Source organism: Mustela lutreola, chromosome 3 (genome assembly GCF_030435805.1).
Source record: "Mustela lutreola isolate mMusLut2 chromosome 3, mMusLut2.pri, whole genome shotgun sequence".
Lineage (NCBI taxonomy): Eukaryota > Metazoa > Chordata > Mammalia > Carnivora > Mustelidae > Mustela > Mustela lutreola.
Genome location: NC_081292.1, coordinates 210,093,449 through 210,120,905, shown reverse-complemented (window position 1 = coordinate 210,120,905; position 27,457 = coordinate 210,093,449). Strand labels below are relative to the sequence as shown.

General features: G+C 39.9%; 1 long non-coding RNA gene across 1 annotated transcript; it reads right to left on the bottom strand.

Annotated features, from left to right (window-relative positions):
• Positions 1-4,886: 4,886 nt before the first annotated feature.
• Positions 4,887-26,393, bottom strand: LOC131827681 (uncharacterized). Its single transcript, XR_009352122.1, has 3 exons — positions 26,295-26,393; positions 13,595-14,693; positions 4,887-6,695 (listed from the first exon to the last, which is right to left on the bottom strand). It is a non-coding gene; the product is annotated as an uncharacterized LOC131827681 (long non-coding RNA).
• Between the last annotated feature and the right edge of the window lie 1,064 nt (positions 26,394-27,457).

The following is a 27,457-nucleotide window of genomic DNA, read 5'->3' as shown; positions in this document are numbered from 1 at the left end:
AATCTTCCCATGAAAATACTTATAGGTCAGAAATTAGATTGTTTCCTTATTTATCATTTCAAACACTCCTACCAGCCCTGTGTAGAAGTAAATACACTTATTCTTGGTTCATTGATTTCTCTGAAAGTGAAACAACTACTATTGTCTCAGGGCTCAGAACAAGGTAACTCATGGGAAACTCCATGTAATCAGCTGGTAAGTAGCACTTACTCTCAATTAGATCCTAGGGAATTAATTAGTGGTCAATCAAGTAAATTTTACTGTACTCAGATTGCCGGCATTGATTTGTTCTAGTTTAGTACATGAGGTAACATCAATATTCCTCAAACGGGTCAGGAGCCAGCGGTTCATTATTAGGTATTACGTGGGATCGTCCCCAACCCTCAAAACTACAGGAAATGGCCTCTTCAGAAATGGCTGCTGACAAGACTCCCCTGGGGTCCGAGAGACACATTGGTAGTTGCTCATTTCCATTCTGGCTCAGCTATAAAAACAAGAGCAACAGTATAAGAAAATGTTCTGTCTCCATTAATACTTTTAATATATAGTCCTGAACAGAATGTTGGTGGAAGTATGAACTTTAAAGGCGACTCTAATAAGGGCCCAGAAAGAAATTAGGAAAAAAATGTCATTTGAAACTGGAGGAAAGGTGATCTTTGTTATATATCACAGACGACCTCGCTGAACGTGCCTTGCTGTTGTGGAGAAACTAGAACTTACAAGTGATGAACTTGGTATTCAGCTGAGCGGAATTCAGGAACGTGTGGAAGGTGGGGCCTGCATTCTTGTTGCAAAAGTAAAATAGAAGAAAAAGATAAATCGAGAAATGAAATGTTAATAAGCAAAAAGGAACCAGCTTTTGGTAATTTGGAAAATTCTCAGTGTATCCAGATTATAGAAGACACTAATATTAAATTCAGTGCCAGGAAATTGTGCTCTGGAGAGAAGGCCAAGCCTGTGGGTAGACAAGCATTTACTGAAGAAATTAGACATGTGACTCTCTACATCCACTCAGCCATCTCAACAGAAGCCAGGAAAAATGACAGGATAGTCCAAGAGGGATCTGTGGAGGATAAAGATGGGATAATTTAAGAAATATCTGTTGAAGACCTTTATGTTTAGTGCTATGACTCCCCGTGACATACACAGAAGACCCACAAGGTTTTAGAGAATGTTCTATCAGTCGACATACTTCCAGGTTGGACTAGGGACCTGGACAGGAACAAATGAAAGAATAGAATGTGGCCAGACTTCCAGAATCCTACCATAGAAACAGTCTATATTGATACTCAGGTAGAAACATGCTGGGAAAAAAGCAAACAAAACAAAACAAACAGAAAACCATGCTGGGAACAACCAGCAGTCCCTGTCCTGGCGGATGAACCTTACTCCAGACTTTGCCGTGAACGAGAGAAGGCAAGGGAGCCAACGCTCAGAGGCAAGACCCTTTGCCCCTCCTGCTCCTTTACTGGTCCTTCAGGGTAATCCCAAATCCTTATCACTGGGTCTCAGGGACGGGATGTGTGACAAGGGGTCTCACTGGAACTGGGAGGACCTGTTTCTGGGCGGGATGCAAAATGCGGCGTGTTCTACAAGTTCTGGTCAGCATGGCTGAGGGGACGGTGCATACATCTCTTAGATCTCAGGGCAGCTGTTTGGGCTAAAAAAGCATCAGGGAGGGCAGCTCCCCACGGCATTCCTATGGCAGTGCGGTCGCGCAGGCCTCCACAGTCTCCGGAACCTTCCCTGCCCTCAGTGGCCTCCGTGTTATGTTTTCACAAGCTGGGGAGTATGGCCGATTGCACGCGCTGCATTAACCCCAGCACAAACGTGCACTGTCCTTTAGGAGAAATGAAGAGTGACATAGAAGAATGAGCCACAGGCATGGGGCACTCAGAGCACAAAGGCCTGTGGGGTTACAGCTCCATAGCAAAGGCTAGAAGCACGTGTGCAGACACAGAAGTGGGAGCCACGGACGCACAAGAAGTGGAGACCCCCTGAGCCACCAGAGGCTTCTGAGCCGCTCTGGGGACAGAGACTGTGGAGCTGCCTGGCGCAGCAGATCTCGACCACAGAGCCGGGCCCCGGGGGCAGACCGCTGCACCGCAATGCAGGATTGCTAGTCCCAGAAATTGAGTAGAATGTGGCCGCTGGGTTTTGGACTTGCTTGGAGTCAGTCACAGATGCCTTTTTCCTTCTGCGTTCTCCATTTTGGGGTACGGATGTTTGTAGCTGTTACTACCCTGTCCCAGCATTGTGTCTTGGAAGTGGGCAGCTTGTTTTCTAGCCTCAGGTTCCACAGGTGGAAAGGACTCTTGCTCCAGGATAAGTCATGCCCAGTGTATCACTCATACCTGATTTTGATGATTTAGAGGACGACATTTGGGACTTTTTGACTGATGATATTGAAATGAGATTTTGGACTGAGAGTCGCCGCTGTGTTATGTTGAAGTTCGGGGAGTGTTGGGATAGAACAGGTGTACTCTGTGTGGGGTCGGATGTAAATCTTGCAGGACCAGAGGGTGGATTGTAACAGGCTAAGTGGCGACTCCAAAGATATTCGGACGTCCTTATGCCTGACCTTATCCATGTCACTTCATCTGGAAAAGGGGTCTTTGCAGATGTAATTAAATTAAGGATATTGGCATAAAAAAGCTCATCTAAATTATCTGAACGAGCCTTAAATCTAATGACAAGTATCCATGTAAGTGACGCCCTGAGGAAGCAACAGTGTGGCTGTTGAAACTAAGACTGGAGAGAGAGAGCCACAGGCCGGGGGCACCGGGGGCCACAGGCCGGGGGCACCAGGGGCACCAGGTGGAAGACGCAAGGAGCGGGTTCCTCGCCCAGAGCGTTCAGACTTTGTGCAGCTTTGTTGACTTCTTGATTTTGATCCAGAGTGATGGAACAAATTTCTGTTATTTTAAGCCACCAAGTCTGTGGTAATTTACTAGAGCAGCCCTGGAAACAGCCTGGAAACAACACGGTAGCCCAAGACTGGGAACTCGGGGAAACGAAGTCTCCTCTTTCGGTCGTCGTGGAGCTTCCATCACGCTGAGTGCGGGAGCTGGGGGCAGGTCATACTTGTGCTCTTACTGAATTGTTGTAGATTCTCTTGAATAAGTGTTTCTTCTGTTGTTGCTGTACGTCCTTAGGACAATTTCCAGATTCTTCAAGTGGTTGGTGGTTTTGTGTGTGTGTGTTTTTAAAAATAATTTTGACCAATTACGGTTGTTTTGTTGAGGATCAGCTTGGCAAAGCTCCGAACACTGGCCCTGCCGAAGTGGACCGCTCCACGTTGTGTTTGCTTCTCCTGATACTGAAGCAACACGAGTGAGTGGCACAGAGATCCGGTTAAAGCAGTCATAGACTTTGTCAGTGTATGGTCTTATTTACTCACATGTATTTTAAAAAATCAATTGCCATGCTAGTCTATTTAGTTGAAAATATGTAATTTTCTTTTGTAAACTCATCTGGCAAGAACATAAAACTGCAGTTTGGTTAAAATGAAGTAATTTTCCCTTATCAAGTGTTTTTTTATTCTCAATAATATATTCAAAATACTGCGACCACGCTCTCACAATCCTCCAAGCCAGAGCCCTCATATACTTCGAGTATAGACAAAACGGGTTGTGGTTTTTGTGCTTTTTGTGGTTTTGGGGGGTTTTCAGGAAATAATGTTAGTTTTGCCTTTTTATAGTTTTTATAAGCCTAGAATCTGGATAATGTTCTATCAGGGCTAAAATATGTCAGGCTTTAAAATTTTTACAATCCCAATCAAAAAGATAAAAAAATCTACATTGCTGTTTGATTTTATCTAAATAATGCACATGTCTTTTCAATCAGTCACCCAGAATTCTTGCATTTTAGGAACTCTAACATTTTGTTGTCTTTTTCCCAGTCCTGCAGAGCGCTATAGAAATGACTGATGTTACAGAGAACTACGCTAAGAAACACGCTGTTTGCCTAGTTTCTCAAAAATCAGAACTCCACTTTCAAATCAACTGAGATCCTGAAAAATTACAAGCATAAAATATATATTACTTACAAAATTGTTAGACATACTCTATTTTTACTAATGCCAGTGATAAGAAACAAACACCTGGTGAATAACTTTACATTTTTGGTAACACGCATTCAAAACCATTACAGCCTTTTTCATTGCTGTAATACCTCATCACCATGTGATAGTAAATTTCCGTAGAGTCCCAGAAAGTAAGAGGTTTGTGACCTTCCTAATCACACTCCTCAGTATTTAATTACATCATAGAGCTGTTAAGATTTATTAATAGTTGAAAATCATTTTGAATTTGGAGAGTGTCACAAGAGTCTGATCATTATTAATTTACATGGAGAAATGCGAGACACTGCAAACAAAAACCGAGCTCTGTCCAAGACCAGGAGCATTTTAAAGATAAAAACACGGATGTGCAGGTACAGTCTATGTTATAGTAATCTATAAAAATTATGTTTTTATAAAATTCTGATTTACTACTTTAAAACTAAATTAGAACAATTAGCAGGCATATATTTGTTCAATAGGAGACTCGAGGTATAAATTGGAGGCACTCGTATGTTTTGGTGATTTACGTGAAGTGATGGTTTCAGACTCCACATTTCTTTGTGTAACCAATTCCAACAACCTATACTGCAAACTCTGGAGGAAAAATGAGCATAGTTGTGTCATGCTATTCATTTTAATATTTTTTAGAAAATTTATTTATTCTGTTTATCAAAAGAAATAACAAAAATAACACATGAACACTAAATCGAAAATTTGACATGATTCATTCTGGCCTCTCAGAATCCAGTTTTGAACTGAATCGTCAGCTGAATGACGAACAGCTTTGGCCTCGAGACTGATGACTGAGAATGTGACAGAAAACCAGCGTATAAAAACTCCAAGTGTACCCCTAAGTGTATCACATGATCAGTATTACGTGTGTCCATGCGTGTGTATGTATGTGTGTGTGTATTTTCATTCTATATTAACACATAACCCAAGTTCAAAATTATTTTTTCCTTTACTAATCAAAAATCCTCAAACATATGGTTCTTAAAAGCCTGTATTATAACCAAATACTAATAACACTAAAAAAAGATATCTGGAGATTAACAAGAATTTAGTCAAAATTTTAGTTAATATTACAATTATTACACAGAAGTGAAGGTTTCATTCATGGGAAGAAAAGACAGTTATTGGGCATATAATGTGTAACAAGAGACGTAAACTATTAGAAAATGCTACTGCACTGCGTCCATATTTACAAAGGTTTCCTTTTATCAAACTCAACAGAAGGTTTAGCTAATTGCTCACTCTAAGCTTTTGCCTTTAGATTGTTTTTGGAATTAACTCCAGTGTATATTCTGACCAATATAAATGTTTCTGAAATAATATTTTCATAATGTTAAGTCAGAGTATTTTAGTCAAATGCTGCATGAATATTAAATAGAGGTTATTGGCATAAATTTCAACTGTGAAATCTCTGTATAAGTAGGGTTAGTTCTAACAAATTCTTCTCTGAACAGTAGAAGTCAGTGAGAGACAGAGAACTTGGAGGGCGACTGAGGTTTTTTTAGGGGGGTGGTATTCTCAGACAATTCTGACCTAGTTTTGTGTGCAGGATTGTGTGTAGTAATGTGCATGCACATGAAAATTTGAGAATCACCAAATTACTAGAGCAAAAGAAAAAAAAAAGTGAAAATCTCTATTGAAGTACCAGAACTTCAGATGATCCTACCTTTAAGATACTATTTAATGCATAATGAACAATGGAAGGAGACTATGGAGCTCATTAGAATAGGGTTCCTACTAGCTTGACTTGAACCTCCAACCTCTGTATCATACAGATGCCGGAGCTTAAACAGCTCTCACGTTTCTGTAGTACGCACAGCACGGGTGTTGAATTCTAAGAGCTTGGGCTTTCTCGATGGATTTACTCTGTTTGATGTCTTAATAATTATTCTTCTTTCATCTTCCTAAATGTTGGTACATTTGTTAGAGCCAACACTCTGATGTTCCTTGAACATACAAGGCTTTTTTCCCCTCGCGTTTAGTTAGCCAGCGTATCATTGGGTTTGACGTAGCGTTCAACAATTCATTAGTTGTGTCGAACACCCGGTGCTCTTCACAACGTGGGCCCTCCTTAATACCCATCACAAGCCTTTTTTTTTTTTACTTCATGGACTTGCTGTTTCCTCCTTCTTCTGAAATACTCTTATCCATTAATCCACATCATTCAATTTTTCTTCTGTAGCTCAAATATTATTAAAAGACCTTCCAGTACCAGTCTACGTATAATAGTGCCTCCCAGCACTATCTATGCTCTTCATTTTATTTTCTCATAGCACTTGGTACTATCTGATGTGGACTGTTTAGTTTATAGTTCATATCTCATACTGCACATTCCCAGACCATAGTAGTTGCCAGGGCCACAGTCGGTTTTCCATAAGTAATTGCAGGACGCAAGAGTAAATGAGCCAGTTAAAAATGGAATGTGAATGAACAAGACAAAGTAAAGTATTGTAATCTACAGTAAGTTAAGTTCATGCATTAGCAACTACTCCTGTGCATTCTCACAGGTATTTGTGTGTACAGCCACGATCCTTAGTCATTGCAGAGCACGAAACAGTTGACTCACCCCTCAGATTCTGGTGTATTAGTCTTTTTAGTGTCAAAGAACCATTACATATCACTGTAAAAAACAAAGGAATGGAGAAAATCAATGAATCTAAAAACTTACTTTGAAAAGATAAAATTAACAAATTTCCAGTAAGGTTAATAAAAAGAAGACACAAATCACAGTAACAGATAAGGTGGGTGGTCATGACTACCAGGTACAGAGAAAAATAACTCTGTGACTACAAATTCAATAACTTAGATGAAAGTGACAAATGATTTTTTTAAAGATTTTTATTTATTTATTTGAGAGTGAGAGAGAGGCAGAGAGCATGAGATGGGGGAGGGTCCGAAGGAGAAGCAGACCTCCGGCTGACCAGGGAGCCCCAATGAGAGCCTCGATCCCGGGACTCAGGGATCATGACTGAGCCAAAGGCAGTTGCTTAACCAACTGAGCACCCAGGTGCCCGAAAGGGGCCAAATCTTTAGAAGATACAAACTAGCAAATATGCATAAATTCAGCTAAAAATCATACGTTTTATTAAATCTGTATGTCATATGGCCCTACAAGTTTCACAACTGATTATTTAAGTCTCAGTCTATAAGGGTGGGATGAGTGTATCTTGTTACAAATTGGGTATAACCTTCAAGTATATGTTGTTTTCAGGCATGATACTGACAGAAATAGGAAGCAGAAATTATTTCCAGTGCTGGAAAAAAACAAATGCTTAGAATGATTTCTCATACAGCTCTATCCTTCGATGTGCACTTTGTGAGTGTGCGAAAGCACGAGCATTTCCAGGAGCTGCAACGGTGCAGGAGTTGGTACTTGGAGAGATCACAACACGTTAGCCATGTCCAGTCAACACTACTGCGGTGTAGATTCGCTTATCAGATTTTGGAAGAGGCATGAGAAAGAAGACAAAATCTTTCACAAAGATGAATTAAGTAAAAGAAATATAAAAATGAAAATGTGTATAGTAATTCCTCAAGTAACTTCCTTCCATGGACATTACTGCCTTCAGCCCTCCATATTCAGCTGCTATAAACATCACGTTTTGATATTTCGTGACAATTTTCAAATGTACTTTTCCCTTCAGCTCACTGAATAACTGCCTTTCACCCTTCCATGGATTTGCACAAGTGGCCCTGAAATGACCTTTTACCATTCCAACAAACGAAATCAACTGCATTCAAATATCCCCTGAAGCTTTCTGGGTTCATTTCTTCTAAACGTGGTATCCTATGATTGCTTCTAGAACGATCATATAGAATACAAATTAACTAATTTGGATTGAGAAACCTTTGTGATTAGGGACTATATTTTGTTTTGTTTTGTTTTCATGATAAGACCTGATCACCAAATCCAGGCTCTGAATGAAGAAGGAGCTCAGAAATATTTGTCGAAGAAAGACTGAATGATTGGAGAGGGCATGTACTTTAAAAACAGGATATGGATATTTTCTATTTCAGAAGAAAATGATTTGTTATAGAAAAGACAAATGGGTCTGTCATCAGAACACAACGACAACGAGGAAGACTAGTTTCTGCTTATCTAGAAAGGCACACGGCTTCATGGATAGCACAGCCCTCTCCTGGAGCTTAGTGTTGCTCAGAAATGGAAAAGCTGCACATGAGAGTAAAACAGCTCAGAAGAGAGTGTAGAGCTTCCAGAACTAAAGGCATGAATGCTTTCAGATGGGCAAAGGAGAAGACACACAGGTCGGGGGGAAATAGAAGAGCTAAGACAGAGACTTCATTCTTCATCCAGAGAAGGGCAGAGGCAGGACCTAAGAGTTTTTCTACAAGGTAGAAAGTCACCAATTCCAGAGCCCCCCCCCCCCCAAAAGGATGAGGTGGTGTAGATGGTTGGGAAGGGGAAAGGATACTATCAAACAGATCTAAGCACATTCTGGTGAAGGCTGAAGACCCACAAATCTTGGCATCACTTTCATGAAATCCTCTTTTTTTATTTTATTTTATTTATCTATTTGACAGACAGAGATCACAAGTAGGCAGAGAGGCAGACAGAGAGAGAGGAGGAAGCAGGCTCCCTGCCGAGCAGAGAGCCCGATGCGGGACTCGATCCCAGGACCCTGGGATCATGACCTGAGCCGAAGGCAGAGGCTTTAACCCACTGAGCCACCCAGGTGCCCTCATGAAATCCTCTTTTGTACTGAAGTTGTTCAGTTTTATCAGTTATCAACCTAAGATTGTGCTAAACGGATTGACAACATGAAAAGAACCAAAACATTCTCAAATAACATTGAGGAGGGGAGCATATGGAGAATCTTAGACCCAGTTCACTATTGAGAAAAGTTCAAGAATATCAATGATTATCATTAGTTTCCAATTATCTGGTGATAGCTTCTATGTGTTTCAGAGAAACACATAGTACTTTAGAAGATGCAAGTACTTTAGAAGATGCTCTCCTTCCTATAGACTAGCCCGAAAGGGCTAAATGACTACATGCAAGCTAAAAACCTCAGTGATGCTGGAGAAGAGAAGTCAGAAAGAAAGGCTACCTGTGACTGAGACTGGCTCTAGGGACCAAAAGAGTAGAAATGTATCATGAAGAATGAATAAATAACTGAAAGAATGAAAAGTGAACATTCATTAAATGTCATTTAGTCGCCAGATGTTTTCACAAGTGTAATCTAAGTTACTTCTCTCAAAAATTGTACGGACTAAGAATTTTGTAGATAAGATCATTCAAGCTCAAAGAATGACTTGGCTAAGCTCGCCCAGGCAGGCAGGGACACACCTGTGTCAGAAAAGCCGTTCGGATGACAAGCGCCATTCTGTCCCCTGAAGTCCCTCCTGCCTCTTCCTGTGTCCGCCGAACACGACACCGAGAGAAGAGTAACCAAGAATGTTTTACTTGCATCTCAATTTGACTAGAAACAAAAATCTCAATAAAAAATGTCATCAGAACATTTCATGGAGGGGCGCCTGGGTGGCTCAGTGGGTTAAGTCTGCCTTCGGCTCAGGTCATGATCTCAGGGTCCTGCGATCGAGCCCCAAATCAGGCTCTCTGCTCAGTGGGGAGCCTGCTTCCCCCTCCCTCTGTCTGCTTCTCTTGTCTTGCCTACTTGTGATCTGTCTGTCAAATAAATAAATTAAATCTTTTAAAAAGTTTCATGGAATCATTTAGCTTCTGTATTTTTTAAAATAAACTTGGTGATTTTTTCTCATTTGAAACCATTAATATTCAATCACCAGAAGATAAAACTGTTAACATTTGAGGAATCATTTAATTCATAGTTTCCTTTCAATTAATTGTTACGAATATAGCTCTTTAATAAACTCAATATATATGTTTAAGGGAGATAAGATAAATTATATAATATTGAAATTTAACTTTTATTTATAATTTGTTAATATGAGGGCTCTGAAAACCTATTCGATATTCACAATGTGGAAATATAGTCATTTTGTATGGGGAAACATTCAGCAATGATTTTTACAGCTTTTTTTCTTTAGTACTTGGAAATAGACCTAGAAGCAAATGTTTCAGAGATAATCATGAAATAGATGACATAAATGATTTAATAAAAAATCACACACAGAATGTAGATTATTAGCGTTAGAACATTGACTGCAAAGAAAAATCTTTATTATCTTAAACCAAAACATTGAGATATTAAAACACTCTGTGAGTGAAAGTAGTGATCTCTGTTGTATGAAAATAAAAACTGGAAGTTCAAAGGTTAGAACATAATAAAAAGACAAAATAATATTCAACATGTTCTAAGGAAAAACAAAAAAAAATATTTTCATATATATGATAGTGGTTTATATCATTTTAATGAGGCTATATATATTCCAATCTTTGTACTTATAAATATATTAATTGTAATCATGGAGTCAAAAGCATAGAAATTCGGATTCTTTAAAAATAATTGATAAATTTTTCTAAGTTGGTATTATTGAAATTTTTTACATAGAATTCTACGAATTTTCAGAGTTCTAAAACAATTATTTATGAATTAAAGCAAACTGATAGATTTTTACTTATTACTTACTATTCTGTTACATAAATGCTATAGTTTATTTATTTATTTTAAAGATTTTTATTTATTTGACAGAGAAAGAGAGATCACAGTAGGCAGAGAGGCAAGCAGAGAGAGAGGGGGAAGCAGGCTCCCTGTTGAGCAGAGAGCCCGATGCAGGGCTTGATCCCAGGACCCTGAGATCACGACTGAACCGAAGGCAGAGTCTTTAACCCTCTAAGCCACCCAGGCACTCCTAAATGCTGTAATTTAAAACAGAAATATAGCTAGTTGACATTTGAAATTGGAAGTAAATAACAAATTAATAAAGCAATTAAGACTAAATAAATATTTAAATAATTATGCATGAAGAAAAATATAACAATATGTCTATAGTTTATCATTTTCATCTGTCCTCTTACATAATAATTTATTTTCATTCCTCTTTAAACCTTTTATTGGATATTTAAATTTTGAAGGCTACCTTTTTATGTGTTCTTAATAAACTAAAATGTAAGACATTTTAAAAGAAGAACATAAAGAATCAGTTGCTTTCCTATACACTAATGATGTAACTGTAGAAAGAGAAGTTAGGGAATTGATTCCATTTATAATAGCACCAAAACCATAAGATACCTTAGAATAAACCTAACCAAAGAAGTGAAGCATCTATACTCTAGAAACTACAGAAAACTCATGAAAGAAGTTGAGGAAGACACAAAAAGATGGTAAAACCTCCCATCCTCATGGATTGGAAGAATAAACATTGTTAAAATGTCTCTTCTGGGGGCGCCTGGGTGTCTCAGTGGGTTAAAGCCTCTGCCTTCGGCTCAGGTCGTGATCTCAGGGTCCTGGGATCGAGTCCCTCATCGGGCTCTCTGCGCAGTAGGGAGCCTGCTTCCTCCTCTCTCTCTGCCTGCCTCTCTGCCTACTTGTGATCTCTATCTGTCAAATAAATAAATAAAAATTAAAAAAAAAAATGTCTCTTCTGTTCAGAGCAATCTATGCTTTCAGTGCCATCCCCATCAGAATACCAACAGCATTTTTCTAAGTGCTGGAACAAACAATTCTAGTTTGTATGGAATCAGAAAAGACCCCGAATCACTAAGGAAATGTTGAAAAAGAAAAGCAAAGCAGGGAGTATCATGTTGCCTGATTTCAAGGTGTGTAACAAAGGGGTAATCACCAAGAGAGCATGGTACTAGCACAAAACCAGACACAAAGACCAATGGAACAAAATAGAGTCTAGATGTGGAGCCTCAACACTATGGTAAAATAATCTTTGACAATGCGGAAAAAAAAAATCCAAAGGAAAAAAGTCTCTTCCATAAATGGTGCTGGGAAAATCGGATAGCTATATACAGAAGAATGAAATTCAACCATTCCCTTACACCGCACACAGAAATAAACTCAAAATGGATGAAACACCTCAATATAAGACAGGAATCCATCAAAATCCTAGGTAAGAACATAGGCAGTAACCTCTTTGACATTAACCACAGCAACTTATTTCAAGACATGTCTCCAAAGGCAAAGGAAACAAAAGTGAAAATGAACTTCTGGGACTTGGTCAAGATCAGAAGCTTCTGCACAGCAAAGGAAACAGTCAACAAAGCATAGAGACAACCCATGGAATAGGAGAAGATATTCGCTAATGACACTACAAGGAGCTGATATCCAAGATCTATAAAGAACATCAAAAACTCAACACCCAGAAAACAAATAATCTTGTCAAAAAATGGGCAGAAGATATGAACAGACACTTCTGCAGAGAAAACATATGAATGGCTAACAGACACACGAAAAAATGTCCCAACATCATTAGCCATTGAGAAATTCAAATCAATACCACATTGAGATACCATCTTACACCAGTTGGAATGGCAAAAATTGACAAGGCAGGAAACAACAAATGTTGGAGAGGATGTGGAGAAAGGGTAATTCTCTTACACTGTTGATGGGAAGGCAAGCTGGTGCAGCCACTTTGGAAAACAGTGTGGAAGTTCCTCAAAAAGTTAAAAACAGAGCTACCCTGTGACCCAGCAATTGCATTCCCAGGTATTTACCCCAAAGATACTGATGTTGTGAAAAGAAGGGGCACCTGCACCCCAATGTTCAAAGCAGCAGTGTCTGCAATAGCCAAACTGTGGAAAGAGTGGAGATGCCCTTCAACAGAAGAATGGATAAAGAAGATGTGGTCCATACAAACAATGGAGTATTACTCAGCCATCAGAAAGGATGAACACCCACCATTTGCACTGACATAGATGGAACTGAAGGGGATCATGCTGAGTGAAGTAAGTCATTCAGAGAAAGACACTCATCACATGGTTTCACTTACATGTGGAGCATAAGGAACAGCATGGAGGACATTAGGAGAAGGAAGGGAAAATGAAGGGCAAGAAATAAGAGGGGAAGGTGAACCACGAAAGACTATGAACTACAGGAAACAAACTGAGGGTTTTAGAAGGAAGTCTGGTGGGGTGATGGGTCGCCCAGTGATGGGTATTAAGGTGGGCACGGATTGCATGGAGCACCGGGTGTTATAGGCAAACAATGAATCGTGGAACACTACAACAGAAACTAATGATGTAATGTATGGTGACTGACATAATAAAATTTAAAAAGCTAAAAATTAAAAATTTAAGAAAGGAGAAAATGAAATCTAATTAAAGAGGCATTATCTACATTTAATTTAAAAGTAACTTTGTCATGGGTCTTTCTGTCCTGCAAGAAAAACTATTTTTCTGTTCTCTTTTCAAATAATACTTCTCTGAACTACCTTCAGGATTTAGGGTATATACCTGTTCTTTTATGTAACAGTAAACCTGAATACAGACAAACATGAAATTCTCTTTGACAAGCAGCTTTGCTTTTATCAAGCCCACATTGCACTGATTTCTGGTGTCAGTCAAATGTGATGATGTTAATATAAACATCCTGTGAAATCGTTCAAACGTGGATTATTTAGGATTTTACTTACTAGCAACAGCAGGTTTTTGGACTTGTAGGAATTAGTTTCCTTCTCTCCTAAAATGTTCCTCTTTGAATCTACAGTCTTGTTCTGGTAGGCCAGCTGGATGTCAGTCGGGTTCTTTACATCTGTAAGTTTATCACTCCGACTGGCCGCAGCATCCATCGTCCGGTCACTAGAGAGAATCCACAGTAAATTCACCAGAGAATGAATCAACGAGTAATTATCTTCGGATCTTGTTATAAAGATGAACATCTTCATCTTCAAGTCCCTCCATGTCATTGTCACAGAACTGTCAGAGAAGACTTCCTCTCGGGTTCAAAGGATGGTTGTGCTATAAAAATAGAACTGAACTAGGACCATAAAAACCTGACTTGAGGTTCTGGGTATTGCTAAGGTCTGAGGATCTTGAACAAGTCCTGGAAGTATCTCTAGTAATAATTTTCTTCTTTTTAGAAGGAAGAAAGAATACCTCCGTGACACACAAACAACGTACTGGTACCGGAGAGGTAGAAGTGCTTTGTTAGCAGGGGTCTTGCACAGCCTGTTGCTTGCAGAGGAAAGGCCTTGCTGCTCTTCTGCCTCTGGCAATACCCTCCATTTACACAGGAAATCGCTGCATTTGTGGTCACTGCCCACCCAGAACGAAAACCACCAAGACCACTTGCTCCATCAACTGCAGTAACTCGCTATCCTCAGAGATGATGAAGCTGACCTGATCTCGGTGGGAATATGTTTTGCTAAATCAGAGTTAGGATCCTACATGTGAACGCCAAAATGGAACTCCCAGTCTGGGTAGAGTCCAGTCCAGTATTGACCGTACCAGGGGTAGCCATTTACCTCACAATTATAGCAAGTGTCAGACATGCGTCATGTTTTTTCCCTTTTTCTCTCTAGAAATGTGGGGGTCCACTTTAGAAGAACGAGGCCTGGAAAACACGCGCGCTGCGCGACACTTCTGTTCGCCCCACAAGAGACTGAATGTGCTCCTGCTGCCATCTTGCAACACAGCTGTGCTCCTGGAGTTGACGTCCTGGTGTCTGACTTGGGAGAAGAGAGGATTTCTCTAAGTCAGCCACGGAGAGACCAATACTGTATGACTTCACTCCTGTGTGGAATTCAAAAAGCAAACAAATGATCATAAGAGAAAAAAAGAGAAAGTCAAACCAAGAAACAGGCTTTCACCGAGAGAGAGCGAACTGACGGTCACAGAGGGGCGGTGGGTGCGCGACGGGTTGGGCGGGGTATGGGGATTAAGGACTGTCCTCACGGCGATGATCGATGATCAGGTCGTGTATGCAAGTGTTGAGTCACTGAATTCTACACCTGAAATCAATGTTGCTCTGTGTGTTAACCAATTGCAATTTAAATAAAAACTATAAAAATGGGGAAAGACGGGGTTATCTCTTGAAATTTGAAATAACTAATGAACTGCTTAAGAGAATTTCAAGCCAAACCATAAAATGTTACTGTGTAGGGGTGCCTGGGCAGCCCAGTTGGTTAGTGTCTGACTTTTGGGTTCTACTTGGGCCGTGATCTTGGGATCATGAGATTGAACCCAAGCAGGCTCTGCCCTCAGAGCACTTGAGTTTCTCTCTCCCTCTCACTTCCCCCTACTTGTGCATGCACATGTATTCTCTAAATAATAAATCTCTTTAAAAAAAGTTATTGCATAGCATTGTCAGAAAAGTAAATTTAAAAACAGTAAATAAATAGAACCTTATATGGTAGAATAATATATATCGTTACTTTTCTTTTTTCTTTTCTTCTCTTTTCTCTTTCTCTTCTTTTCTTTTGTCTTTCTTTCTTTTTTTTTTTTTTTTTTTTTTACCCTGTCAATACTTTTCCCCTATTCTGCTAAGAAATCCCTTACTCTGAGGTGCCTGAGTGACTCAGTCCATTAAACATCTGATTCTTGGTTTTGGTTCAGGTCATGATCTCAGGGTCATTAGATCCAGTCCTGAGTCGGACTCCATGCTGGGCATAGAGCCTTCCTAAAATTCTCTCTCCCTTTCCTTCTGCCCCTTCCCACTCCAAGTAAATAAATAAATCTTAAAAAAAAAAAAAAAAAAAAAAAAAAGAAGAAAGAAAGAAAGAGAAGTTCCCTATTCTTTTAGGGAAATGGTTCAGCATTTGCTCACACGCATTTCATAGTGGAATTAATCTCACGACTCATGTTTTGAGGTGAGCATGTGAACTGGACAATCAAGAGTCTTTCTTCGAATATTTTAAATAGAGAATTAAAAAAAATAAGAGTTGTGTCATTTTCACTGGTGAAGCTGACAAGATGTGAATCTTGGAGCTACTCATGGCCATAATTGCAACTTAATTAAGAAAACCACACAGAAAGGTTTAAGGCAACAAATACATGGAGACAATGAGACAGATACTACAAACGCTGGAAGAAACAAGGAATCAGACTCTCTTAGCTAGACAGAAAGAAACTTTGGAATGAAATACATTATCAGATACTAAAACTACAAGAAGAGAGGATATGTCTAAGTAATAAGTCAACAGAAATATGAGACTAAAGGTAAAGAGATTAGTTTAAATCGTTGTGGACCAGAAGACTGGCCCCAGGAGATAAAGCTCACGCCAGAAGATGTGGCAATTCAGTCACTCTTGCAATGCAAAGTGTGTTGGATGTTGTAGGGCGCGACGTTCACTTAACTAAGCTGTTCTTAAGATCGTTTACACAGAGTCAACCATTTGGCAACATCCTCTCCATGTCCAGTGGTCTTCTGTGTTTGGTTCTGCTCAAAAACAAACAATTCCTAGTCTCTTCTCTCTTACGGTGGAATCAGTGATTAAAGACAGGACGGTCATCTGCAGACGGAGGTGGTGGCGGGAATGTGCTGAATATGGTAGAGTGGGGAGGAAGGAGACGGTAGAGTGTGGAGGAAGGAGACGATAGAGTGTGGAGGAAGGAGACGGAGCCTCTGTTGCTGTCCTCGGGCAGTCGTGCCTCCCCCAGATAATGTATCTTCAGACATTTTGTTGTGTAAAATGAACAATCTCCTAAGTGTTTAAGCCCCTACAAGTCTAGAGTCTGGTCTGCTGGCACTTGTAACAACAGGGGTTTATTTCCCGGCCAGATTCCTGGAGCCATATTGGTCTTCCTCCTTCAGCATTAACAGATGTTCCCACAAAACCCCAAGAAAAGCCCTCTCTCTTCCAAGATCCACAGTCTTTCTCTTAACATGATAGGTGGCAAACGGAAGTAAGACAATAGTAAGACAATTGACAATAGTCAGTGCTCCCTCCTTTGCAGTAGCCGTGTTCATATTATGTGAAATATTAAGAAACCAACACATGCTTCCAATGGGCCTGTTCGATTACATTACATCCCGAAGAGACTGTGAGTCATTTTCTCACACTAGGGAGGAATTTAATTTTCCACGTCTTTAATCTTAATACCTTGGTTTATTTAAAATCAGATAACTCAACTATTTCAAAATTAATTTTATTATACAAGTCAATGTAGTATGAAAGCAATTCTTAAAAGTTGATTTGGGTCTTCCTTCTATTATAACTGATCCAATTTCAAATATGATTAGATTCGAAAATTGGCATGACATTTTAAAAAATAAATTATAATTTCTTTTTAAAGGGAAATATTTGCTAAGTCACTCAGAAATTTAAAAAATATTGTTTCACTTTTAATTTAAAAAACAAAACAATATTTCATCAAGAATTACTATTATCGTATTTCCTTTCTCTGGCGTTTTGAAACATGGTCATGTCACTTCAGAATCATTCTGTTAAAGTGATTTTAACATTAGTTAAGTGCCATGGCTTTCTTTAACTTTCTTTTCTTTTTCCTTATGCATTTATACTAGTGAGCATTGCATTATATAGGTACTATAAGATATCTAATTTTAGAAGCTCTGTATTTCCCTTTCATATTGAAAAAGACTCAATATTCTGTCTCCCCCCTCCAAAAATTTATGTATTGAAATCCTAATGTCCTGTGTGATGATATTAGGGGACAGGCTTTGGGAGATTAGATCATGGCGGTGGAACCCTTATGAGTGGAAATAGTGCTCTTACAAAAAAGACTCCAGAGAGCATTTTAACACTTTTCCACCCATGTGAGTATACAGTGAGAAGTCCACAGTCTGCAACTCAGCAGAGGGAACGCGCCAGAAGTAGCCATGTTGGCACCCCCCCCCCCCCCGTCTCAATGGACTTCTAGGCCCCAGACTGTGAGAAACAAATTTCCGTTGTTTATAAGCTACTCACTCTGTGGTACCTTGTTACAAAAGTCTGAACTAAGACACCTTCAAAACTGAAATGAGTAATATGAGCTCCTTGCTTTCAACCATTCTCAAAACAGGAGCACGTGACTGTCCCATACTGAGAAGTGACTTTTCCCCACATTTCTCTTGTGGCTTGAATTCACGTGGTTCACCTTCCTCTGTGACTGACCTTGAGAGCTAAAACACTGCTCCTCACAACCAAATCCCAGTACATTTCCCTCATTTCTCCTGCTCCTTATCCTTTCCCCACACTCAACAATTCTATCTGTATATAAGCTTCACTGGTATTTGATTTGGGGAAGTTCTGGTATGAAAATTCATATTTTTGCACTTTGTCTCATTTCCCAAATAGTCTATCAATTTCCTGCCTTACTTCCAAAAACCAACTCAGTCATCACAAAGTAGCATTAATGTACATATATAAAAAGAGAATTATTCACTCAGTAAGCTTTTAAAACATTTCACAATATGTTGTTTACCCATTTGTAACGGGGTCATGTGTGTGAATGTCTGTTCCCCACCTAGACTATGATATTTATCCCTAGCTCAGAAACGTTCCTGGTAAACAGAAATTTTTCACATATTTTGACTGAGTTTGACTGTAATGGACTTGAGATCTGGCACTAAGTCTTCTACTTCCTCCAGAACTCTTGAGGAGAATTAACAGCACACGGAGCTGTTTATTTAGCAAACGCTGAAAAACAGAAAATGAGGCTAGACTGAATATGTGGCCTGAAAATGGACTAACCGTTGGCCTTTCTAGAGAATGACTTAGTTCATTATCCTTTGTTCCTCCTACTAATTATAACAAAAACCCTGGACAAAATAAATAAATATCAGAGCAATCGAAAAGCAAAGAAAAGAAGGTAAACTGGGAATTTTATGGCTTGAGGAATATGCTGAAGTGAATTCTCTGCTTTTTGTTTGTTTTGCCTCCTGTGTACCGTAGGCTGGTTAATAGAGAAACCCATAAACTAGAAATGCCAATGCAAAAAGTTTTGTTTTTTGGTTTTTGGGTTTTTTTTAAGCCCCAAGAAAACATAGCTTCTTTATACAAAGACTGGGACAAGGGCAGCCCTGTAAAACATAACTCTTTTGACTTCCCCCCGGGTCTGGAATGATAAGAGCTGTGCTGCGCCTCACTGTTGCCCCACAGGGCGCCACAGAGACTGGACAGAACGCTGTCTTCCATCCCTGCCCTACACTAAGTAGGTAGCATTCCTACCTCCTCCCACCATGCACTGTGGGGACTGTGTGTCGGAGCCCTAACACCCCTCCCCAGGCGGCACTAACAGGAGCAAAGGTGCATTCCCTCCCTCCACACTGAGCACTGTGACTACAGAAACTGGAATTAAACCATGTGGATAATCCCAATCTTAAATTAAGTGAAAATCAGCAAAGAAATAGCACCCTTTCATCTCTCTGCCATGCACTGTGGAGACTGAAACGGGACTCCTGTCGACTACACTAAGCCTGCTCTCAAGGAATGGCCACAGAGATGAAGCACCCAACTTGCCCCCAAGTAGAAGCGGAAGTCATGCGTAGGGACAGGAAGGCAGCTGCGGAAAGGGATTCTGTGTGTGACATTCTGGGCAGCTTTCAGAGTGACCTATGCATGAGACCAATTGGAATCACAAAGCAACATATTTGAAAACCAATCTGTGGTGCAGAATATTACTAAGGTTTCACATTGGTCCCCCACTGAAAAGCACATAAACAGAGCAAACCAGAACAGCACTGCAAAGGTTTGGGGATCTCAGTTAGCATTTAAACTACAACCCATGGAAGTGGCACAGGACATGCATCCGAACTTTAACGTGTAGATTACATACTGAAATAGAAGATGAAAACATAAATAGTCTTACAATCTGACTTAAGATTTCCAGAATATATTCCAAAATTATTCAATGTATTGACAATCAGAAACATCAATTTGGGAAAAGAAAATCAACAGACAGCAAATACAAGATAGTGCCAGAACAGTTTTCTATCCTGATTTTAGTGGAAATTATACAAATCTATGCAGGTGATAAAATTTTATAGACTAAACAACAGCAAAACACAAAAAGCAAAAAAGAAGTGCATGTAAAAACTGGTGAAATCTTAATAAAGTCTGTAGTTGAGATTATTATTTTGTAAAGATTTCAATTTCCTTAATTTTTACATTTTTTTTTCAGTGTTCCAGAATTCATTGTCTATGCACCACACCCAGTGCTCCATGAGGTACGTGCCCTCCTGAATACCCACCACTGGACTCACCCATCCCCACACCCCCTCCCTTCTAAAACCCTCCATGCACTACGTGCCCTCCTTAATACCCACTACCAGGTTCATGGACCCCCCCCCCCACCCTGTCGATAACCCTCAGTTTGTTCCTCAAAGTCCACAGCCTCTCATGGTTTCACTTTCCTGATTTTGGTAGCTACACGATGGTTTTGTAAGATGCTGTCATTACGGGAACCTAGCTGAAAGGTACACAGGAACTCTGTACTATTTTTGCAACTTTATTTGAATCTAAAATTATTTCAAAACAAAAGTTTAAAACATTGACTCAGTACAGAATTTGGAATAGTATTTGGCATGAATTCTTAACTCTAAAGTCTCTTTCCTGATCCTACCCTATGCCATCCGTTGCCTAACAACCCCCGTTCTCATTGAGAGGCATTACTAATGGAAAAGTGCCACTGGATTACTTCCCACTGACTGGGAAACAATCATATTTTTGCTTGGCAACTAGCTCAGGGCTGGACAAGCAGTTACTGAAAAAAACAAAGCAAAACAAAACAAAAAACTAAAGTGCAGTTTTTATTTGAAATTTCCCCTGAAACAGAAGGATGTTCATCAATGCAGGTTGGGAGCATGCATGGTTTGATAAAATATAAGCATGGCTATAACTTTGCTGAACTAAATTAGGAGGTTTCTTGTCAAGCTTCCAAGAAAAGTGTTAAAACAATGATACTCTGAAACATTTGATTTATATGTAATCAATATCAAGGAAATAGGTCAAATTTTTTTTTAAAAAAGCACTATAAAAATCATTCCCCAAGCAAGCTACTGTTCCATTTCAACCAAGGAACCAACTCTATTTGGTGACAGGACATTCTCATCATAATTAGTAAAGCTCTATTTTGGCTATATAAATAAACCAAATGAAAGACATAAAATGACCAATTTATTAAAGTAGACATAAACATAAAGCAGATGGCCTCATATTCCTGCAAATTCTAGATAAAATTAAACATGTTCCCACCAAATTAACTTCTCTATTAACATCTCTTTAGTCAATAATTTTCCAAAATTCAAGTTGTGACTCCGTTTTTTAAAAGCAGCAGCACCTGGGAAGTAGTGACCAAAATAAATTTATTTCAAGGATTTCGAATTCAGATGTAAAAAATTAATAATGGTAAGCTTTACCTGAGCCATGTTTTCCCAGAAAGCAGTTACTTTTTTTTTTTGTTACTATTGCTATTTTTTTTATTTTTTTAATTTTTTTATATAATTTTTTATTTTTTATAAACATATATTTTTATCCCCAGGGGTACAGGTCTGTGAATCAACAGGTTTACACACTTCACAGCACTCACCAAAGCATATACCCTCCCCAATGTCCATAACCCCACCCCCTTCTCCCAAACCCCCTCCCCCCAGCAACCCTCAGTTTGTTTTGTGAGATTAAGAGTTACTTATGGTTTGTCTCCCTCCCAATCCCATTTTCTTTCATTTATTCTTCTCGTACCCACTTAAGCCCCCATGTTGCATCACCACTTCCTCATATCAGGGAGATCATATGATAGTTGTCTTTCTCCGCTTGACTTATTTCGCTAAGCATGATACGCTCTAGTTCCATCCATGTTGTCGCAAATGGCAAGATTTCATTTCTTTTGATGGCTGCATAGTAGTCCACTGTGTATATATACCACATCTTCTTGATCCATTCATCTGTTGATGGACATCTAGGTTCTTTCCATAGGACATGAACAGACATTTCTGCAAAGAAGACATCCAGATGGCCAACAGACACAAGAAAAAGTGCTCCATATCACTCGGCATCAGGGAAATACAAATCAAAACCACAATGAGATATCACCTCACACCAGTCAGAATGGCTAAAATCAACAAGTCAGGAAATGACAGATGCTGGCGAGGATGTGGAGAAAGGGGAACCCTCCTACACTGTTGGTGGGAATGCAAGCTGGTGCAACCACTCTGGAAAACAGCATGGAGGTTCCTCAAAATGTTGAAAATAGAACTGCCCTATGACGAAGCAATTGCACTATTGGGTATTTACCCTAAAGATACAAACGTAGTGATCCAAAGGGGCACGTGCACCCGAATGTTTATAGCAGCAATGTCCACAATAGCCAAACTATGGAAAGAAAGCAGTTACTTTAAGAAATCCTCCTACACGTTTGTTTTTGAAAACTTTCCCTTTGCAGCATTTTGTTCCGGAAAACAATTTACCATAAAGAACCAGGTTTTTCCATAAGACATTGGTAAGTCTCACTCAACTCTTTTATTTATTCTCATAAGACCTGGAGACAAGTTCCTGAAATATGAAAAATAAATATTAAACATGGACTCTCTGGATTCTTATTCTTTGTTTAAAGAATGACTAGCTTCTGTACAGCAACAGAAACAGTCAACAAAACCAAAAGACAACTGACAGAATGGGAGAAGATATTCACAGATGACATATCAGATAAAGGGCTACTATCCAAAATCTATAAAGAACTTACCAAACTGAATACTCAAGGAACAAATAATCTGATCAAGAAATGGGCAGAGGACATGAACAGACATTTCTGCAAAGAAGACATCCAGATGGCCAACAGACACATGAAAAAGTGCTCCACATCACTGAGCATCAGGGAAATACAAATCAAAACCACAGTGAGATGCCACCTCACACCAGTCAGAATGGTTAAAATTAACCAGTCAGGAAACAACAGATGTTCCCCATGAGGATGCGGAGAAAGGGGAACCCTCCTACACTGTTGGTGGGAATGCAAGCTGGTGCAGCCACTCTGGAAAACAGTAGGAGGTTTCTGAAAAAGTTGAAAATAGAACTACTCTATGACCCACAATTGCACTACTGGATATTTACCCTAAAGATACAAATATAGTGAAAAGAAGGGCCATATGCACCCCGACATTCATAGCAGCAATGTCCACAATAGCCAAACTATGGAAAAAGGTCAGATGTCCAATGAAAGATGAAATCTTACTATTTTCAGTGCCATGGGTGGAACCAGAGAGTACTATGCTAAGTGAAATAAATCAACCAGAGAAATACAATTATCATATGATCTCACTGATAAGTGGGAATTTGAGAAACAGGACAGAGGATCATAGGGGAAGGGAGGGAAAAATGAAATGAGACGAAACCAGACAGGGAGAGAAACCTTAAGAGACTCTTAATCTCAGGAAACAAACTGAGGGTTGCTGGAGGGGAGGGACGGGGTGGCCGGTGAGGGGCACTGGGGCGGGCCTGTGGTGGTGAGCGCTGCCTGTTGTGTAAGACTGATGAATCACAGACCTGTTTCCCTGAAACAACTAACACATCATGTGATAATAAAGAGAAAAACAAGAAGGACTAACTGAAATGAGAACGGTTCAGCTCCCTGAGACGAGCTAGACACAGAGATAAGCGTTTCCCGTCCAGCCAAGCGAAGGTGACTCTCCTGCCCGTTGAACAGCCAGGACTCTAAGTTGCCTTATCACAACTCACTCCAGTTCTCAGATGTGGAAACTTTCCCTCTTGCAACAGACTGAAAAATGTCTCTTTAATTTTGCCTTTGACAACATAAAATGAAATAAGGTGTTTTGATTTTTCTTTTAGAATATACCGTTTTGCATAGTAAATGATTTTTGTGATCATAAATTTTAATGTGTCAATTTAGTTGGGCCGCCAGGATGCCAGATTCAATATAGTTTCTGATTATGTCTGCAAAGGTGTTTCCAGATGATACTGGTGTTTGAATCGGTGGTCTCAGCAAGTAGATCATCCCTCCCAGGGTGAGTGGGCCGTACCCAGTCTATCGAGGGCCTGAATAAAGTAAAAAACAAAGGAAGGGGGTCTTTGTTCCCTTACTGCTTGTCCATGTGAGCTGGAATGTCAGTCTTCTTTCTGCCCTTGGATGAGGATTGGCACCAACAGCTCCCCTGGTTCTCAAGGCTTCGGACTCAGACTAGAATGACACCCCCAGCTTTCCTAGGTCTCCAGCTTGCAGACAGCAGACTGTGGGTCATCTCAGCCTCCATAGTTATTATGGGAGCCACTTGCTCTTAATAAATATAAAGGGTTTTTTCCCCCCTTTGGAGAACTCCAATGCAATCCAATGCAATATTTGAACATTAATAAATTCTAAACTAGTAGCACAGATTCTGATTAATGTACTTTAGAAGGATTGTAAGATAGAGCCTAAGCTGAGTAAGATGACTTGCCGCTCCAACACCAATAATGAAATCAACTTGAACACCGGTTTAGATCTTGCGAAGCCTTTCTCAGGCACTCAGAATATGTCCAAGAGGGCAGCTGCACAGGTCAGGCAAACAAAGAGATTTTCCTATGAATTTAAGCTTATACCATTGATAAATAAAAGATAGCTTTCTTATTTAGAATTTGTAATTCTACAGCAATTATTCCAAGTATATTTGGAGGTAAAGTGAGTCCATCTTTTTAAGAAAGCAGAATAGGGAAAGACAAAGAAACTCTTTTAGTCTCACTCCTGCATGTGCAGTGAGGCTATGAACGATTCTGATTCTGAAGTATATTTTTTTAATTTTCCAGAGACAAAAACAAATAAACAAAATAGAGTGGGCACTGGAGGTTACTGCAAAGAATCAAGTGCTATATTGTGCCTAATGCAAAGATAGAGAGATAGAAATTTCATTCATTTTGAGGGGAAAATGTGCAAGTGGAAAAGATAATTTGGTGGAAAGGGTGGGCATAAAAAAGAGAGTCTACTGAAAACGGGAAAAGGGAAGTGGAAATGGTGGATTCCCATCATCCATTCATCTAGGGTTGTTGGGTTAATGTGGAGCATGAAATCGTCCATAACACCCGGCTTGCCGAAAGGTAACACGGAGGCTGCTGAGGGCAGGAAAGTTTTGGGAGAAGCGCATAGGCCTTTGGAATGTTGAGGCCTGTGTGACCACTCTGTCCTAGAACACCGCACACGGACTTGCCTTCTCTGAAGCTTTCTTAGCCCAAATAAGCCACCCTGTGATCTAAGAGATGTATGCACTGTCCCCTAGGCTATGTTTAGAAGAACGCATAGAACACGCAGATTAGCATAGGGCATCTTTCCTGTAAACAGATCCTCCTAGTTCCAGTAAGTCCCTTGTCACGTATCACATGCTCGAGCCACAGTGATAAAGATTATAATTATCCTGGGAAGGTCAGTCAGTAAAGCATCTGCCTTCCGCTCAGGTCAGGATCTCAAGGTCCTGGGGTGGAGTCGCACACCGGGCTCCCTGCTCCGCAGGGGGATCGGCTTCTCCCTCTGCCTCTCTCTCTTTCTGTATCTCATGAATAAATAAACAAAAATTTTTAAAAAATTATGATTATCGGGAAGGACCAATGAAAGCGGAAGTAAAGAAGAACAAAGGGTCTTCCTCCCTGAGCCTGAGCGCTCTGCCTTTCCTGTTTCACAGCCAGTGTGTGGAGCAAGCCTTCACCCGTCGGTACAGGGAAGACTGGCCTTTTCTGGCAAAGGATAGAAAGAGAATTTTCATCAAAAACTGATGCTGGTTTTGTGGTCTTTTACTCTCCATTACTTGGTAGCAGCGGCTCAAGCCTCTAGCTACACGCTTCAGTGTCTATTAGGTCTACCTCCTCTCCATTTCCAGGGAAACTTCCATAGTCCAACCCACCACTACTTCTCACTCACAACATCAACACAGATCTGCTCAGATCCACTGTAGCTCCTACTCTCAACCAAATCTCTTTTTTCCCATATGACTGGAATTTATTTTTATTTCAAAAGTGATTCTCTTTGTTTACATAATAAATACTTAAATGTCTCACGTTGTTCTTAGATTTACAGTCTAACTTCATTAACGTGCCCTATCTGCTGTTAAAATTCTTCCTACTTCTCCCAAGTTCATTTCCAACCATTTCCATCACTGGAGACAAATCAGTCGTTCGGTGCTTCTGCTTCTATAACCACCATTCCACTGCTCCTGGCACATATTCTCCCTCTGCCCTACCGAGGTCCTTTCCTCACTTCCTTTTTGCCACCCTAGATTATACTTGGTTATCTTTACTCCCCCACAGAAGCTTGGTCCCTCCTCATCTCAAAAATTAGATTCAGTTTATACTCACATAACAATCGTTACATTCTTGGCACTTAACCAATTACAAATAAATACCCATATTTTTGTTAAAGTATGATATCAAGGCAAACTGGCAGAAGTCTTATTTGCACGACAGTTTCTTTATAACTCACCGTTAAATAGTGAAGAGCTTGAGTAGTGCCATACTAAGGTCAAGACCTTCCGTTCAATTCATAGGAGTTGTCAAAAGACAGCCACTTCATGGAGCGATACGAAGAATGAAGTGTCTGAATGACCAGTTAAAAGGACCTTGACTCAGCCCAGAGGAAATTGCTTCACATTATTAAGAGGATAAAAGAGTGTTATAGAAAATCTAAAAGGACAAGTTACCCTTTGCAGAGCGACATCAAATAGTTGTGAATGTTGGCTGAGTGAGACACATTCTTTGGCAGCATTAGAGACAAGATCAGTGCTTCAGAAAAAAATTTGCAATTCAGAAAACCAGTAAATTATAGAGCAAAACTAGCAACAGAAGTCAGAAAGATTTTACAACTATTTCTGGGAGCCATTGTTGACGATTCCAGAGTGTGTTAGGAAATTTGGAAACAGTTATGCGAGCCATTAAATTCTTTCCTTTTTCTTAAAAATGGAATTAGCTTTGTGTTGGAATTCTTTGTAACATAATACAAAATGTTACTAAATAAAAGAATTACGCAGATAAAGAAAATTGATTTTTTTTTTCCAGTGCAACATGTATACTAGGGTTTTATCAATGTCAAAAAGTGTAGCCTTTGGGTAAAATATGAATTTTGTTGGGAAACTTAGCTGGGGGGCGGGAAGCAAAGGGAACCCCTCGGATGGGAGGAGAACAGCCCCCGTCTGAGCGTGACTTAATAAGTATGGGGGGAAGGCAGGACTTTTCCCTAAAGAGCATTACAAATGTGATTGCCTAAAGGAAGGGGAGAGAAGTCAGCCAGAGAGTCTCCTGTACTGAGACAGGGAATCTGCAAAGGGGAATAAGATTTGTATCTCAAATTGTTGATATTTCCTGGCAAAAAAAAAAAAAGGGGAGAGTAGAGAAAAGAAAAAAACACATCTCTCGGTGAAAACATCTTCAATCCAGACCCCAGTATTTGCACATGTTAAGATCAATCATGTATGAGCTTTTATCAAAAATAGTCAAATTTTTGGGCACCTGGGTGGCTCAGTGGGTTAAGCCGCTGCCTTCGGCTCAGGTCATGATCTCAGGGTCCTGGGATCGAGTCCCGCATCGGGCTCTCTGCTCAGCAGGGAGCCTGCTTCCTCCTCTCTCTCTCTCTCTCTGCCTGCCTCTCTG